This window comes from Palaemon carinicauda, chromosome 3 (genome assembly GCF_036898095.1).
Source record: "Palaemon carinicauda isolate YSFRI2023 chromosome 3, ASM3689809v2, whole genome shotgun sequence".
NCBI classification, from domain to species: domain Eukaryota; kingdom Metazoa; phylum Arthropoda; class Malacostraca; order Decapoda; family Palaemonidae; genus Palaemon; species Palaemon carinicauda.
In genome coordinates, this window is record NC_090727.1 from 25338678 (window position 1) to 25356173 (window position 17496).

A 17496-nucleotide genomic window follows, 5' to 3' on the forward strand; every position below is an offset into this window, starting at 1 on the left:
TCTTCTAGATAGGTATGATATCTCTCTCTCTCTCTCTCTCTCTCTCTCTCTCTCTCTCTCTCTCTCTCTCTCTCTCTCTCTCTCTCTCTCTGTCGAGGTTACTGGAAGTATCTTAACTGTGTTTAGCAAAGTTCTTTATTGATTCACCTTATAAAAAATATGGAACCATTGGCAAGTATGTACTGAGTGTCACCCTTGGATCTCTCTCTCTCTCTCTCTCTCTCTCTCTCTCTCTCTAACAAAGATACACACACACAAAACAAACAAAACTAAACAAAAACCAAGCAATCAACCAACCAACCAGCATAAAATAAACCAAACTAAACCGAATCAATACGAAACCTAACCAAACTAATATAAAACAGAATCAAACCAAACAAAAAACCCACACGGAACCAAACCAAATCAAACCATACATAACCAACCGATCACTACAACCAAAACCAAACCAAACCCAAATCAAACCAAAAAAAAATAAATCAAACCAAACCAGACCAAACCCTAAACCAAATAGAAATCAAAACCAAATCAATACTAAATACAAAAAACAAACCAAACCACAGCCAAAACCAAAAAAAAATGAAAACCAAACCAAATAAAAAACTCAACCAAAACTAAACCAAACTAAACTAGAACCAATCCAAACTAAAACCAAACCAATCCAAACTAAAACCAATCCAAACTAAAACCAATCCAAACTAAAACCAAACCAATCCAAACTAAAACCAATCCAAACTAAAACCAAACCAATCCAAACTGAAACCAAGCCAAACTACCAAACTAAAACCAAACCAAACCAAACCAAAACCCAACCAGAACTAAAACCAAACCAAACTAAAACCAAACCAAAACCTAGACAGAACTAAAACCAAACCAGACTAAAACCAAACCAATCCAAACTAAAACCAAACCAAAACCAATCCAAACTAAAACCAAACCAAAACCAATCCAAACTAAAACCAAACCAAACTAGAACCAATCCAAACTAAAACCAAACCAAACTAGAACCAATCCAAACTAAAACCAAACTAAACCACCAAACTAAAACCAAACCAGACCTAACTGACACAAAATAAACCAAAACCAAACCAAGATAAAATAAACCAAAACCAAACCAATACCTAAACCAAATCTAAAACACAACCCAGCCATAACTAACCAAACCAAGCCAAACTAAAACTAAACCAGACAAAAATTAAACTAGAACTAAAACCAAACCAGAACTAAAACCAAACCAAAACCAAACCCAAACCCAAACCAAACCAAACCAAACCGAAACCAAAAGCACACCAATGCCAAGATTGATAGATACCATATTAGGGTTAATTCACGACTCTTTTTGACACCTTTTGTAAAATTTAATCCTTCAGTTCAAATATACGTTTGCCGTAGATTTTGCAACTGATTTGTTTTGTGTTCAAAGGAATAGTATGGCAGTTCAGCGTCTGATACGATTAAAAGAAAATACATAGATTCGTAGATATTTTAGATTTGTTGCACGTCTATTTTAGATTTTTGTCTTATGATTTCAATGTTCTTCAATAATTACTACATTTAGTTTAGGAGCAATAAAAACATAAGTTATAGCAATTGCTGTTCATCTTTAAACAATAAATGTTTATCTTGCTCCCCTTCTCTGTGCAATAGGTTTCATGACTCTTGGTTAATTGGATATTATAATAATAATAAGTGTGATGGAGTTTATTTGCGTTTTGTTTGCTAAAAAGCAATGTTTTTTCTCGTCTTAGACATTAGTTTTCCTTGCACGGAGTACTGTACGCATTCATAGGAGATCTATGAAGTGCCTCAAGCTTCCCCACTTATTATCCTTCTACATTTCTATTCGCACATCCTTTCCTCTTCCAGTGTATTGTCTTCTCTCTCTCTCTCTCTCTCTCTCTCTCTCTCTCTCTCTCTCTCTCTCTCTCTCTCTCTCTCTCTCTCTCTCAGTGTCTTATTGCAAATGTAGACTTTGCCAGAGTTGCATCTAAGCGCCGATTTCCATCTTCTTCTGTTCCTTGTGTACCTTTAGTTTAAATTCATTCATAGATGTCTTTCGATCCTGTTGGCTTCTAACCTTTGTTCTGTGAATAATAATGGAAGACACGGCTTACTTCATGTGTGTGTGTGTGTGTGTGTGTGTGTGTGAGAGAGAGAGAGAGAGAGAGAGAGAGAGAGAGAGAGAGACTTAGGTTTTCCATTAAACATTATTTTAGAGTTTTTGCAGAGGTATTTATATTAGTGGTTCGGCCTTTAATTTCATTTTTAATAAGGTTTGATAAAATTCCATTCAACACACACTCACATATATATATATATATATATATATATATATATATATATATATATATATATATAAATAATTTTTAAGGGAAGATCCCTTAACGTTGTGAAATAATATTTGTATCTCAATGACTAGCATAACATATTAATTCTGTTAAATCCTTTTAATTCGTTGGCTCAAAATACTGAAGTTATTACATAGATTGATTACAGTCCGTGACTGACTGTATGTAAGATACAGCAGCTGTCTTTGGAAGACCCAACCCTCTTGTTTGCTTGTTTGCCAAGAAAGTGTGTCAATTTTTTAATTCTACGATTTATTATGATTTCAAATTTCGCTTTTATCCATTTTCCAATTTGGCTTATTAATTCACTTAAATTTAGCTTCCATTTCTGTCAATTCCATTACTGAATATGTCGCTGGCCATGAAAATAATTTTATTTCGAAAATACCTTCTGGATTAAAAATTGACTGAAAGACCCCCAGCCAATAGGAGGACATCTTTTAAGCATCTTAGCCAAAGAATGAATGTTTAAGCCAATGAAAGACTGGCTTACAAAGGGGTTCTGTTGGAGGCCTCTGATTGGCTGATGGAATATACAATGGTTTTCAGAGCATTTCCCTACGAGCCCTGAAGGAGTGAAGATCAAAGGTCAGTTGAGTGGTAGATTTAGAAATTGATTTTTAATTCATATATATATTAATTGGTAGGATTTTGCAGTTATGAAATCTATAGAAAAATAGACATTTTATTTGTTAATATAAGACATTGGTTTGATTAAAATGTAAGAAATATTATGAAAATTGGCCAAACACCAGACATAATTAAAGACATGTCTGAAGCCTTTGTCTGGTTGTGGCTGCATTTGTTATATTATATATACATATATATATATATATATATATATATATATATATATATATATATATATATATATATATGTAGCCTTTTCTAGTCCAGTGCAGGACAAAGGCTTCAGACATGTCTTTATTCATGTCTGGGGTCTGGCCACTTTTCATCAACACGCTGGCCACTGCGGATTGGTAATAGGAGATTTTTGTCTTCGCTCAGAGCAAACCAACCTAGTATAGGTGCCCCTGACTAGTACAGCTTTGCTGCTCGGCGACACGCAAACCTTTTCACCACGTTAAGGTATCCCCACAAAGAAAGGATTACTTTATTTGTCTGAGGCCATTGAAAAACAGTAAGCCATTTCATGAGGTCATAGACACGACATGAAATATGTACATTCAATTGTTTAATATATATTACTGGAAAGATAAGTCACCGGGGGGGGGGTAGGGTGTAAAGTAACTACCTATCATTAAGGTGTGACTGACAGGCGAGAGTTAATGGTTGGACCAAGTGGACCATGAAATTTAGACTTTTTTTTTATCCACGAATAATGTTGGTCAGAGTTGAAGTTATTTATTTTGTTTTGCCTTTTTCAATTGTAAAATCTTTTTATGCTCTGTGGGATTAATGCTAATTATAATAATTAATCGGACTTAGTTTATAAATACAACGAACTGATATGTCCATTTCTTATGTATTTAATTTATACATTACTGGTGTATTTTTTTTACTTATTTGTTCTGGTTATTAAACATATATAAATTATTATTCCTGGTGTAATTAAAATTATAATAATATAATTGAAATTAATACTGATGGCATTTCTTACGAGTGTAATTTAAATTGCTTAAAATTTGCCGTAGATAAAAGCAATAAAAATCCCGGAATAAATGTTGCCAGATATTTATCGTTTCCAAAAAGGATATATTGACGTAAAGGAGTGATATTACGGTCACCAACCTGTGAAAGATAATAACAAAGTAACGTAAAATTACACTCCACTGTATTTTACCGAAATACGGCTGAGAAATATATATTTTTTAACAGAGTTTTCAATGAAAATTACATTTTAAGTGTATTGATATAATTCAAGTCATTATTAAACAGTGCTCTTATAATAATAATAATAATAATAATAATAATAATAATAATATTATTATTATTATTATTAGTTTGAGTATTCGTATTGGTTTGAGGTTGAGCTTGAGTATTCGTATTTGTTTGAGTTTGAGTATTCGTTTGAGTGTGAGTATTCGTATTCGTTTGAGCTTGAGTATTCGTTTGAGTATTCGTATTCGTTTGAGCTTGAGTATTCGTTTGAGTTTGAGTATTTGTATTCGTTTGAATTTGAGTATTCGTTTGAGTATTCGTATTTGTATTAGTTTGAGCTTGAGTATTCGTTTGAGCTTGAGTTTGAGTATTCGTATTCGTTTGAGTATTCGTATTCGTATTTTTATTCGCTTGAGTATTCATATTCGTTTGAGTTTTCGTATTTGTATTCGTTTGAGTTTGAGTTTTCGTATTCGTATTTGTATTCGTTTGAGTTTGAATATTTGTATTCGTTTGAGTATTCGCATTTGTATTTGTTTGAGTATTCGTATTCGTTTGAGTTTAAGTATTCATATTCGTTTGAGTTTGAGTATTCATATTCGTTTCAGTTTGTTTGAGTATTCGTATTCGTTTCAGTTTGTTTGAGTATTCGTATTCGTTTGAGTATTTGTATTCTTATTCGTTTGAGTATTTGTATTCTTATTCGTTTGAGTATTTGTATTCGTATTCGTTTGAGTTCGTATTCGTTTGAGTATTCATATACGTATTCGCATTCGTTTGAGTTTGAGTATTCGTGTACGTATTCGTATTTGTTTGAGTTTGAGTATTCGTTTCGTTTTTGTATTCGTTTGTGTTTGAGTATTCGTTTTCGTATTTGTATTCGTTTGAGTATTCGTATTTGTATTCGTTTGAGTTTGAGTATTCGTTTGAGTTTGAATATTCGTATTCGTTTGAGTTTGAATATTCGTATTCGTTTGAGTTTGAATATTCGTGTTCGTATTCATATTCGTTTTAGTTTGAGTATTCGTGTTCGTATTCATATTCGTTTGAGTTCGTATTCGTTTGAGTTTGAGTAGTCGTATTCGTTTGAGTTTGAGTATTCGTATTTGTTTGAGTATTCGTATTCGTATTCGTTTGAGTTTGAGTATTTGTATTCGTATTCATTTGAGTTTGAGTATTCGTATTTATTTGAGTTTGAGTATTCATATTCGTTTGTTTGAGTATTCGTATTCGTTTGAGTATTCGTATTCGTATTTATATTCGTATTCGTTGAGTTTGTGTATTCGTATACGTATTCGTTTGAGTTTGAGTTCGTATTCGTTTAAGTTTGAGTATTCGTATTCGTTTGAGTTTTCGTATTCGTTTGAGTATTTGTATTTGTATTCGTTTGAGTTTTCGTATTCGTTTGAGTTTTCGTATTCGTATTAGTATTCATATTCGTTTGAGTATGATTCGGGGTTAAATCTCCCAGGAATCGTTGTTAAATCCCCTCCCCCAAGGATTCGGATTTAGATTCTAAAGATTCAGACTTAAATTCTCACAGAATATGGTTAAATCCTCCCAGGATTTGTGGTTAAATCCTACCAGATTTAGGGATATATTCCCATGGAATTTTGTGCAAATCTTCCCACAGGCTTTTGGGGGTCAATCCACCCACGGGATTCGGGGATAAATCCTTCATGATTTTTGTGGTAAACTCCCACAGGATTTTGCGGCAAATCCCCCATAGGATTCGAGTGAGAGATTTGTGTATGTTGCCTGGGTGGGGAGTATGTTGACCTATCTAATATTAAAAGTTAATTTGTCAAAGGAAATGTTAAACTTGAGGTCAACAATGTTTTTGTGTTCGTTAAAAATCTGTTGGTTAAGATGAAGTCTTAATGGTGCTTTAATATTTAAGACTTGAGACGAACCATAGTCATCTGGTGCAAGCTGCAGTCGCTTTTCAAGATCTTGATTTATGATTGGCTCCAAATTTTTACGCATTTGCTTTGCAAGTGTTTACGCTGAAAAAAAAAGAAAAAAAAGCGTTGTTTGAACTTTAGTCATTCAAATAGAGTGAAATGTCAACTTTGTCATCATTCTCGTTTCGTAGAATAAGGTTAATATTTACTCTTGTGGTGTCAGTTACGTAAATATGTAGAGAAATAAGTTATGAAATAAGTTCGCTGTGTCGCCAGTCTTGTGTTCTTAACAGGTCGTAGATACAACCGAAGGTCAATGGCAATTCTCTCTCTCTCTCTCTCTCTCTCTCTCTCTCTCTCTCTCTCTCTCTCTCTCTCTCTCTCTCTCTCTCTCAGGAAAATATTAATGTCTTGAAGTGTCTTTTCATACCCTTTATTTCAATAAACTAGAATAAGCGAATGTATTGATTATCAATTTTATTCTGTACTGAAACTTGCCAATATCTTCCACTTAAGGGTAATATTAGACTGTTGGGTGATATCCCTATTCTTTATAAAAGTTACGAGTTCTCCCTTTTTACGACAGGAAATATAGTCTAGATTCATAATCCAACGGTATATAAAGGTAAGAGTATATTTCAAAGCAACATACTTTCCCAATAATACCATCTTTTCCCAGAATCTGTTTTTGAATAACACACTCGGTCAATAACGAAATGGGTTTTTAAAACAATTTAATGTTGAGATATTAAATATTCTATATTTGTAAATCTTAATATATCATATTGAATGATTTTTTGTTCTTTTAATGTCAGCGCCAATACTGACTGGTTTATGACGTCATATCATTAAGAAATTGAAGAAATGGCTAACTTAGTATCACCAGGGTTCTCTTGTGTATATCATATATTTGGTATTAGGAATATTCTCTCTCTCTCTCTCTCTCTCTCTCTCTCTCTCTCTCTCTCTCTCTCTCTCTCTCTCTGTATGTATAATCAAATCAAAATAACCAAAAATACAACTGGAACATTAAACAAAGTTCTCATTAATGTCAGGAATGAATGACATTTAAACAATCTAAGATAATTTTATATTAGACTTCGTTGATATTGGCAGGCAAGACAAATAAAAATTAATTCTTACTCTCGAATATTGATGACAATTTTACCCAGATCATCAGTCGAGTTCGTAATTTCCTCCGCCAACGAAGTTGGAAGGAGGTTAAGTTTTACTGTGTATGTGTGTTTGTTTGTGAACACCATGGTCACAATTTTAATCGTAGAGTAATGAAACTTGCAGGATGAACTCTTATGTAAATAGCTGGAATTGATTAAATTTTGGAAGGTCAAGGTTAAAGATCAAGGTCACGGTCAAACAAAATGTCCAATTCACGTAATCAGCCATAAGTTTGGAAATCGTTGTCACAGAGACTTCAGACTTGGTTCATATTTGAGTGTATGAAAATCCACGCCAATTAATAAATGGCAAGGTCAAAGGTCAATGTCAAGGTCAAGTGAAATGTCGAGAAATAAGCTGCCTCTACAGTTACTGATAATTTCATAATGATTAGACCTATCCTGGGGTTCGAACCTCGGTAATTTAGTTGAATATATTATCTCTCTCTCTCTCTCTCTCTCTCTCTCTCTCTCTCTCTCTCTCTCTCTCTCTCTCTCTCATATAGCTTGTATTTCTCCACACTGACTTGTACTGTATATATTTTCTTAATTTTCCATATAATTCATGATTCATCTATAGAATGTGATTCATCTATAGAATCTGAATCATCTTGATTCAATCTATAAATTTAAAAAACACTGAAGTTAATGGAATTATCACAGGCGAAAAGGCCGTAACATAAATGGTCTCATCACCGACAATCTCCCAATTTTCCCCATATCTCATTTTCTTCCTCAAAGCTTAATTGTAGCAACTTGTACCATATTTTATTTATTTTCTCTATATTTAACTATTCATCTACATAATATGATTCATCTGCATTCAGTTTATGAATTCGAAATTTGAATTATTTTTAGAGTTGTCGTCGGCGAAAAGGCCGTTACCAAAATGGTCTCTTCACCGATAATGAACTAATTTTCCCCATATCTTATTTTCCTCCTCCACATTTATTTTTACTATATTTTCTTAATTTTCTATATATTCTATGATTAATATACATAATATGATTCATCTGGATGCAATTTATGAATTTATTATCTGAATATTTAATAGAATTTTCTTCGGTGAAAAGGCCGTCAGTCTACAATCTATCTTAAACTGTTAGTCTTGAAACAGAAATTTTACTAAAGGGACTTTTCATTATATTAGAATAGACAAATATTCTAGCACTAATAGTAGTCAATTCTTTTTGGTATTTAATATATAGGCAATGGAAAATTAATCTTAAATGGCCAAATACTGTAGCTTCTACGAGTTTTTCTTTGTTTACTCATATTCGTAGAGTAATAGACTGTCATTTTGATTATTATTATTATTATTATTATTATTATTATTATTTGTTAAGCTATAACCCTAGCTGGAAAAGCAGAATGCTATAAGCCTAAGGCTCTAACAAGGAAAATAGCCCAGTGAGGAAACGGAATAAGGAAACCATAAGAAAATTAATTAACAATTAAAATAAACTGTAAAATATTTAGCAAAACAAGAGGAAGAGAAATAAGATAAGATAGTGTGCCCGAGTGTACCCTCAAGCAAGAGAACTCTAACCCAAGACAGTGCAAGGCCATGGTACAGAGGCTATGTACCTAAGACTAGAGAACAATGGTTTGATTTTGGAGTGTTACTAATTGAAGTCGTATAATCATAAGACTATAATCAGCAGCAGTGGTTGCCCTAAGTGTTAATTCAAAATCCCAAAACTTTGCTTCATCTTAATCCCTTTGTTTCTTATGTCACTCACCCCTTATAGGGAGACCTTCTCACTACGACCCAAAGGAACAATGTCGTCTTGTAGTCTGTCTTTAGCAGCTGTTGATTCAATTGGGAATTTAAAGGTTTAAAGACAAGGGACATTGACATTGCCCTAGCAAGCAGGACAATGCTCTAGAGACTGATCCGTGTATACATATGATCAGCGCCCAAGCCCCCTCTCCAAGTTAAGACCAAGGAGGGCCAGGCAATGACTGCTGATGGCTCAGCAGGTAGACCTATAGGCTCCCTCAAACACCCCATACTTAGTTCACAAGGATAGTGAGGTTGCAGAGACCAAAGGAACTAACAAGCTTGAGGCCACCACATAAGAATGGCTTAGGAATGACCAGGTACATAGCTAATGCTTCATTGCTAAATAATATGGTTCGTAATCTTTGTAGAACCATATTATTATTATTATTATTATTACTAGCTAAGTTACATCGCCAGTTGGAAAAGCAAGATGATATAAACCCAAGGGGTCCTTACAAGGAAAAATAGTCCAGTGAGGACAGGCTATAAACTGCAAGAGAAGTAGTAAAAAACTAAAATGAAATATTTTCAGAATATTAACATTTAGATCTTTTGTATATACAGTACACTACAAACTTCAGAAAACAAAAACAGGAGAAATGATCGAATAGTGTGTCCGAGTGTACCTTCAATATCGATGCTCAGTCAATTCTAATACTGTAATAAAGTTTACTCTATCATAGAACTCTTTTTAGTCAAGAGCTTAATCTTGAAAAAAGTCCTTTTTGTTAATACGGAGAATATACAATCTTTGGGACGGCATTTAGAAAGCCATAGAACTCTGTGCATCTTGGCTGCTCCCATAACAAAACTCGTTTAGTTTTGACAGGTTTTGTTGGCCGTGTGATGTACTGTACAACAAAACTCTCTTTAGGGATCATTGTTCACATCATAATTGTTCTAGCTTTAATTCAGCGCAGATTAATCGCTATCGAGTATTTTCTATCTCTGGTTGTAACTCATGTCAAACTTGCTGTCTTATTTTGGAGTATTTAACAACCTGGCATTCTGTAATCAGAATGGCCGAATATGCAGACAAAGTACATGAGATGTCTTTTCTTATATGAATACAATTCAATGCAAGTAAAACTAATTATAAATTGATAAATCATACACAGTTAGTATTAGTGCAGGTAGGATTCCCTTGGCTTTTCTCAAGTGTGTCTTGATATGAGAATAGTTAAATATACCGACAATAATGGAGAGTGAGTTTGTCAGCTCAATGTAAGCATAAAAAACACTGAAGTCTTTTATCTAATTTCTTATTTCCTTTTCCTCACTGGGCTATTTTCCCTATTGGAGCCTTTGGGCATCTTGTTTCTCCAACTAGGGTTGTAGCTTAGCAAGTGATAATAATAATAATGATAATAATAGTATAATTGGTAAGAAAGCATGCCATATTGGAGCACAGTCGATAACATGGTGTAATGATCAATATCTCTTATCATTTACTTGACCAAGTTTTATTTGAATGACCTAATATGTAGCCAGTAATAATGCATTGATTATCCTTGGACTGTATACATTATATTGTGTGTTGGTAACTTATTACTCATCTAATTGGCAAAACATGTAGGCACGCATTTTGTAAAGGAATGTGCAGGCATCTTTCAGGATTCTATTGGAGAAGTAGACGGGTGTTCTGTCAACTGATATTTGCCTTGATTTGACGAATCTGGAAATTCAGTGTCAGGACGTTTCATCTCGCACCACTAAGTGACATTCTGATTTTCATGATAGGAAAAACTACTATGATATTAGTAGTATTTTGAATAAAGTTATATAGTATCAAAGGAAACCTTTGTTGAGAAATCAAAGTTTAATTTGGATATTACTTTGAGAGCCAGCCCAACTCGATTAGATTTTTTTTTTTTTTTGCCAGTGTGTTTTAAGTACAGGCGGATTTAAAGCAAATTATTAAGGTAATCAAATTTAAATAAGCTTAATGATGCGAATAATGTGAATATTTGTAGTTTAAGGAAGGAATCTCTACCTGCCATCTTGTTTTGTATAGTCGTCAACGCGTGGAATAGTTCCTGACAACCTAATTTCCTAATCAATAGTTTAAATGCCCAAACTAACATTCGACCTTCTACCTCCCTCTTCATTAGGAAAGGTGTTTTGCATTTGAAAGAATCTATGAATCTTTGTTGAATATAGACTATATAAAATGCCTGTCCTTTTACTATATTGTGATTGAAGATGAAAGAATTTTGTAGATAAGTTCTAATTATGAACAGGTAGTTATATGGTATATGCCTGGTATATATATGACCCCTCCCATGTAACCGCCTCTCTCTCTCTCTCTCTCTCTCTCTCTCTCTCTCTCTCTCTCTCTCTCTCTCTCTCTCTATACCTAGAGATTTTAGAAGTTGGACAGCTCATGAACCCTGATTGTAATATGCTGGTGATGGAGGATCCAAATGTCCCTTGTTTTAAATGTGAGAATTAGATGATGGTTTCCATTTGGTCTTTAGGTCGAACACTGCTCAATTTATTGAATTTGTAAACAGAATCGGTTTATTTATCATAATTTGACTTAAGAGAAGTAATAAGTTAAACATATTAAGTTTAGATATTGACGTCATGAACATATGTAAGAAGTGGAAGGGTAAAATCTGATTTTGTTATATACATTACTCCTATTAAAGTTAAACTTAGTCTACGATGGCTGTTTTGTACAGATTGTAGGCTACATAGAATAGGAGGAATTCTATAAGGGATTTTCCAAGGTAGCCCAAACGATAATGCTCGATTTTCCTTTGCATTGCCTGTAAGATGTATCAATGTTTAGTGACTTTTAATTTTGTATGTAGCTGATTAAATTTGAATTTTACAGGTGTTTTAACCTAGAAGTTACGGACGAAGAGCTTCTAACTGCATCATTGAAGAGCAAATTCTGAAACCTTTGCAGAGACTATATTCAAGGTGAGAGTAACAGGATACTTTTTACTTCGAAAGATGCCGGGCAAATATAAAATTTAATCATGAGTCATATTTAAGATGGGAACAAAGCCAGTAGTAAATGTCTATAGCCATTAACAATTGAGAATAAATCAAATATGTAATTTATGATTCCAATGTGTTTGTGAGAGGTAGGATTTGGCTTTCCGGCGGACTATACACGTAAAAATTTGTATCAAAAACCTTATAAATACTGAACTAGATGTTGCCAGTCTTTTACCGTTTTAAAGTCAAATATATTGACGTAAAGGAGTGATATTACGGTCACCAAACCGTAAAAGATAATAAAAAAGTAGGGTATGAATTACGGTCACCTGTATTTTACTGAAATTCTGCTAAGAATAGTATATTTTGACTGAGAATTTCTGATTAAAATTACTGGGTTCTTTTAACTATTGTAGTTCTGGAGTATATTTTGAAGGAGATTGGTGTATCTATATAATGTCATTGATATTTGATCCTTATTAATTTGCTTTATTATAATAACTGTGTACATGGTGACATTCTTTGATATTAATTTGTATAAAGTTTGTCTTAGTTATTCCTTCATTTCAAGATCTTAATATCTATATATTACTAAAATCTATAGAAGATTTTTTTTATATATAACATTCAAAATTAAAAAAATTATGTACATCGTACATAAAGAATTTTTATGCTTCAAAACATAATAAAATTATTTATAAAATTATCGTAAATTCTTATTAATGGATGTGTAAACATCGGCCTTTCTCTTCCCAAGCTGCCGAGTTGTTATAAAGCCAGCAATCTCTTGCATACAAAAGTACATCTGCGTAACAATTATTATTATGTTTTCGTTATAAAGAACTGAATTCCTTTATTTCAATCGGCTCCCATTAAAGACAAAAATAATTGAAAATAAAATGAACACGTTATTTCGATAGGAGGAAAACTCGAGGCAAAGAAATAGTCATGATTGTACCAATTATATCGCTAAACATAAAACTGTTTTTTTCTAAAACTATTTTATGTAATGTTGTCATCAGGAACATAAATCGATTCTTTTCAATGCATTTATATTGAAAGCCATTTGATAAGAGCCTAAATTGAAATCTGCCATTAAAACAAGAATTTTAATTTATATATATATACTCTTAAGTTACGTGTTATTTCTAGTAACATGCGCTAAAATATAACCTACCAAATCCTCAGATTTCCTATACAGATTAATTTTACAATATACAGATTAATTCAGATTTTTATTTCGGTAAATATGCAGATATTTTAAAAGAATATGTGGCAACACTGAAGTGATCTCTCGAGTAATCTCTCTTATAGTTTCAATTCTAATTCTGCCAGTTATTTCCCAATATCCCTCTGAGGGATTTGTTCTCCATTCTACAAAATCTGTTGGAGATTGTTTCATTGTCATACCACGACTCGTGTCCATACAGTAACACCGATCTTACTCAACTATATATAGCCAGATTTCTATTTCAGGCTATTTGATTTCCAAATTTTACTTAACCTAACCATTGTATGATTTTTGTTTCTTTTTTAATATTTTGTTGAACTCAAATTCTAGGGATCCTGTATTAGAGATCATAGTTCCTAAATATCTAAATGATTCTACCTCATCAATCCTTTCTCCCTCTAATGATATTTCATCTTCCATTGTATATATCATTCTCATTATCTCTGTCTTTCTTCTGTTTAGTTTAGCTTGAGCCAAACCGCATATTTCATGATTTCTGGTAAGCAAGCTTTGCAAGTCCTGAACTGATAATATAGCCTGGTTTTTTAATATGTAATTTCAAGCTTTATTTGTGTCCAGAAAATTATTTTGTGTAGTAAAATATCCATCCAGATGTCAAACTGATATTTCAATCTTCTCTCCACAGGATTAAAGAACCCATGACAAGAAGAGAGCAAATCTTGAAGGAAGATGGAAGTCTCACTGGACCCTCTACAACTGCTGCTGCTGTCAACAAGGCAAGAGATCCTCAGGATGAATTATTGGAGTTCCCCTGAAGGTGGCAGTAATCTGTCAGGTCTTCAAAGAAGTCTAGTTCAATCAACGAATCTTTAACGAAGGATTAATTAAGAAATTTCAACTTCGTTTTACAAAGTTTTATATCCGAGTAGGAACCCAAAGGTATTTTTGGCAAACTAGGATAACCTGCAAAATACTTTTTATCTTTAGTCTTGTCAATAATTAATTACCAAACCTTTGATGTCCTTCGAGACCATAGTCATGTGCATAATTTGTCCTCAAAAGGATTTAAGCTTGACATTCCTGTGCTAGACTGTTGTTAATGAGTAATATTATCTGTGAATTTGTCTATTTTAAACAAATTATCAATACGTGTGACTGCTGGGTCATTAACTTTGTACTTACACTCCAACTTCTAAAATCTATTATTTGCACTATTCAAAATTCTTGGAACTGTAACTTCAAACCATTTCTTTAATTATTCTTCTGCTTTCGTGAATCAACTCATTTAGATTTTGTTTATAGTTTGTTTAAAAGTTTAAATGCCTCTTTCAGTTTGAGATTAGCTTATTTCTGTAATATTACTTTTATCAATTCTATTCCATAACTTTTACTTGGCCTAACTAATGTCTGCAGAGTTCATGATGTCGATGTTGGATTCCATGTTGAAGTTTATTCATGATAGGCTAAAATTTTACTTAGTTTATGCTTGCATTGTCTATCCCTGTACTGTAGTACAGGCATCACTCCCATAGCTATCTTTATTCAAATAATAGCTAAAGAGAATCCTGTCAAATCCATCTATCTGATTCATTAAGAAATTGACTAAGTTTCTGCATGTATATTTGTCTTTAGTGTTTTTCCATTATAATTTTGCTGTTTAAAATCTTCATCAGTCCTTAATATAACGTTAAGATTGAGCAATTTCTTAATTTGATAGGTTTTAATATTTATGCTGTAAGCCAGTGAGAATCAAGGTAAAGTTGTTTTAAATTATCAAAGCCACTTTGAAATCCTGTAGACATAATGGTATCTGATGGACATCTGTTGAATTACTGATATGACCCAATAAAAATTTCATATTAAATCAATCTCTCTCTCTCTCTCTCTCTCTCTCTCTCTCTCTCTCTCTCTCTCTCTCTCTCTCTCTCTCTCTCTCTCTCTCTATATATATATATATATATATATATATATATAATATACAATTCAGGTTTTCAGTAAGTTTCCGTTCTGTTGAAGAAAATAATTTTTGTCAATTATTCTCCACTTGTTTTCTTCTCAGAAGTTACTTTAAATACAAATTTGATTGAATTTTTAAAAGAAACATCCTCTGTGGAACATTACAGCAGTCACACGTAAGATCCTTGTCCAAAATAGCTGAGAAATTGTCCTAAACTTGGTGTTCTTGGAGTTTTTAGTCTTGGATAGTAAGCCTTAGAATGACTAAACTGTTTTTGCTCGAAATTTACTGATTTAAAGCAATGTTTTCATTGAAATTTCATGTAATGACCTTATTCATGTGAGCTGCTTCACACCAATAGTTACATAATATAGGTCAAGTGACTTGATTGAAAGACTTAAGGACATAAGGAAGAATAAAGCTTCAATTTAGGTATTTGGGTATCAAATTGTTAAAGACTTTAGTTCTTAAAAGGTTTGAAGTTATGACAGATTTATAAATTAATGGTAGAGTTATAAGACAAGAGAATGGGTAGATACAAAATGTTAAGAACTATTAGATTAATTATAGATTTATAAGGAAAGTTGTTGGATTTAAGGTCTAGGAAAGAATATCTATGTAACAACTCTATTAGTTCTCAAGTCTCAAAGAACATATTGTCTGAAGGGTTGAAGGAAAGAGTAGCTATAAAACTAAAAATCTATTAAAAAATAAAGGGTTAAGTGGTGTGAGGGAATAGATAAGGGACATGTCATGGTGTTAATGAAGTATGTAAAAAGGTAAAGTACAGAAATGTATCAGCTAAAAGTGAAATAGTTAAGCCATATTTATTGAATGTTAGTATGATGAATTTCGGTAGAACATTCGAGTGTAATTAAGTTTATGATCTAAATGGGACTATATGAATTATCGGAGAGCAGATGCAGATGTTTATCGGGACAGGATTGTAAGATAAGTTCAGGGACAAGTTTTAAGGAATATGTATTTATAAATGACTTTTATTAATCTTTTTTTATATATAATTAAATTAACAGCGATTGACGTAGGAATATCTTTTGATGAGACAAAAGGGGACAGTTTATAGATTCATTCTAGAAGGGCAGTCTTTGAGAAAGTTTGAGAGAAATTATTTGGTTGATCGAAGAATTTAGATTAGATTTAGGAAATAACCTTATCTTATTGGAGAGGGCAGCTTTCAGAATGTTTCCTTAGCCGGACAATAATCATAAACTTTAATAATTAAAGAAATTTTCAAAGTTGAGTAAGATCTTTAAGCGTAGGAATTGAGGCAAATGCGTTCGTCTCTTGCTAGTTTGAACTATGTCAACATTTAGGTAGCTTCTAAAAACATCGCTGCTTGAAACACTAAGTGATTAATCTAGAATTATAGTTCAGAAAACGCTCTTGTTTGAAACTTGTGTTGGCAAGCAAATCATGCAGACATTGCTTAGAATCAACATTATCTGAATTGTTTTCATTTGCACTTTCACTTGTCATTCTAAGATGGTTTAGATGCAGGAAAATTAATAGTCAGGCTAGTGGTCATTATATAACCATTGTACTTTATGTATACTAAGTTTGCATATCAATGGTGAATAATATTTCTTGTGTAAATTGCTTTTTTTTTTTTTTTTTTTTTGTAATTTTATTTCCTGCTAATGCATTGTTTCTGACTTCTATTTATGTATTGCTACTGTATCTATTTATGCATTATTACAGTATCTTCTGTTTATACATTACTCCTGTATCTTCTCTTTATACATTACTCCTGTATCTTCTGTTTATGAATTTCTACTGTAATATGTAATTTTGATCTGAAAATACATCTGTTTTACCAATGAAAACCTCAGAATAGACATTAGCCATTTAACCCTGGATAGGTACGGTCCTCGGACACCCCTTTAAGGGTATACTCGGACGCGAACGACCCCGACGCCAAAAAAAATTCTTGAAAAATCAGTTTTTGCAGTAACCTCCTTTTTTCTTTTGCCAAAAAAAACTTCAATGAATGCTTAAAACAACTGTAAAGATAAATACTACTCATCTGCAGAAAAACTATTTATTATAAATATTTTAAAAAATTAAGTAGAAAAAAAAAAAGACCTGACATAAAAATTCATAAAAAAAAAGTTTATACATATATACACAAATCCTTTTAGGAATTGATTCTTGAATGTTTAGGACACATCTTGATGTATTTTGGATGAAGTCAGACCCATGGAGGTGAAGATCTGAAATGAGAAAAAAAGGGTAACTTTTTTTGGCCAAAAAAAATTGTCCAAATTTCATGAATTTTTTTGGGTACCCAAATGAAATAGGAAGTGGCTAATTTTTTTAGGGAAT

General features: G+C 32.6%; 2 long non-coding RNA genes across 3 annotated transcripts in view; both read left to right on the plus strand.

Annotated features, from left to right (window-relative positions):
• Nucleotides 1-17496, plus strand: part of LOC137638227 (uncharacterized) — a 433485-nt gene that overhangs the window by 124314 nt on the left and 291675 nt on the right. The gene's annotated exons all lie outside the window — the stretch shown is intronic.
• On the plus strand, nucleotides 11884-15142 carry LOC137636998 (uncharacterized). The gene is made up of 2 exons (XR_011043344.1): nucleotides 11884-11983; nucleotides 13882-15142. It is a non-coding gene; the product is annotated as an uncharacterized lncRNA (long non-coding RNA).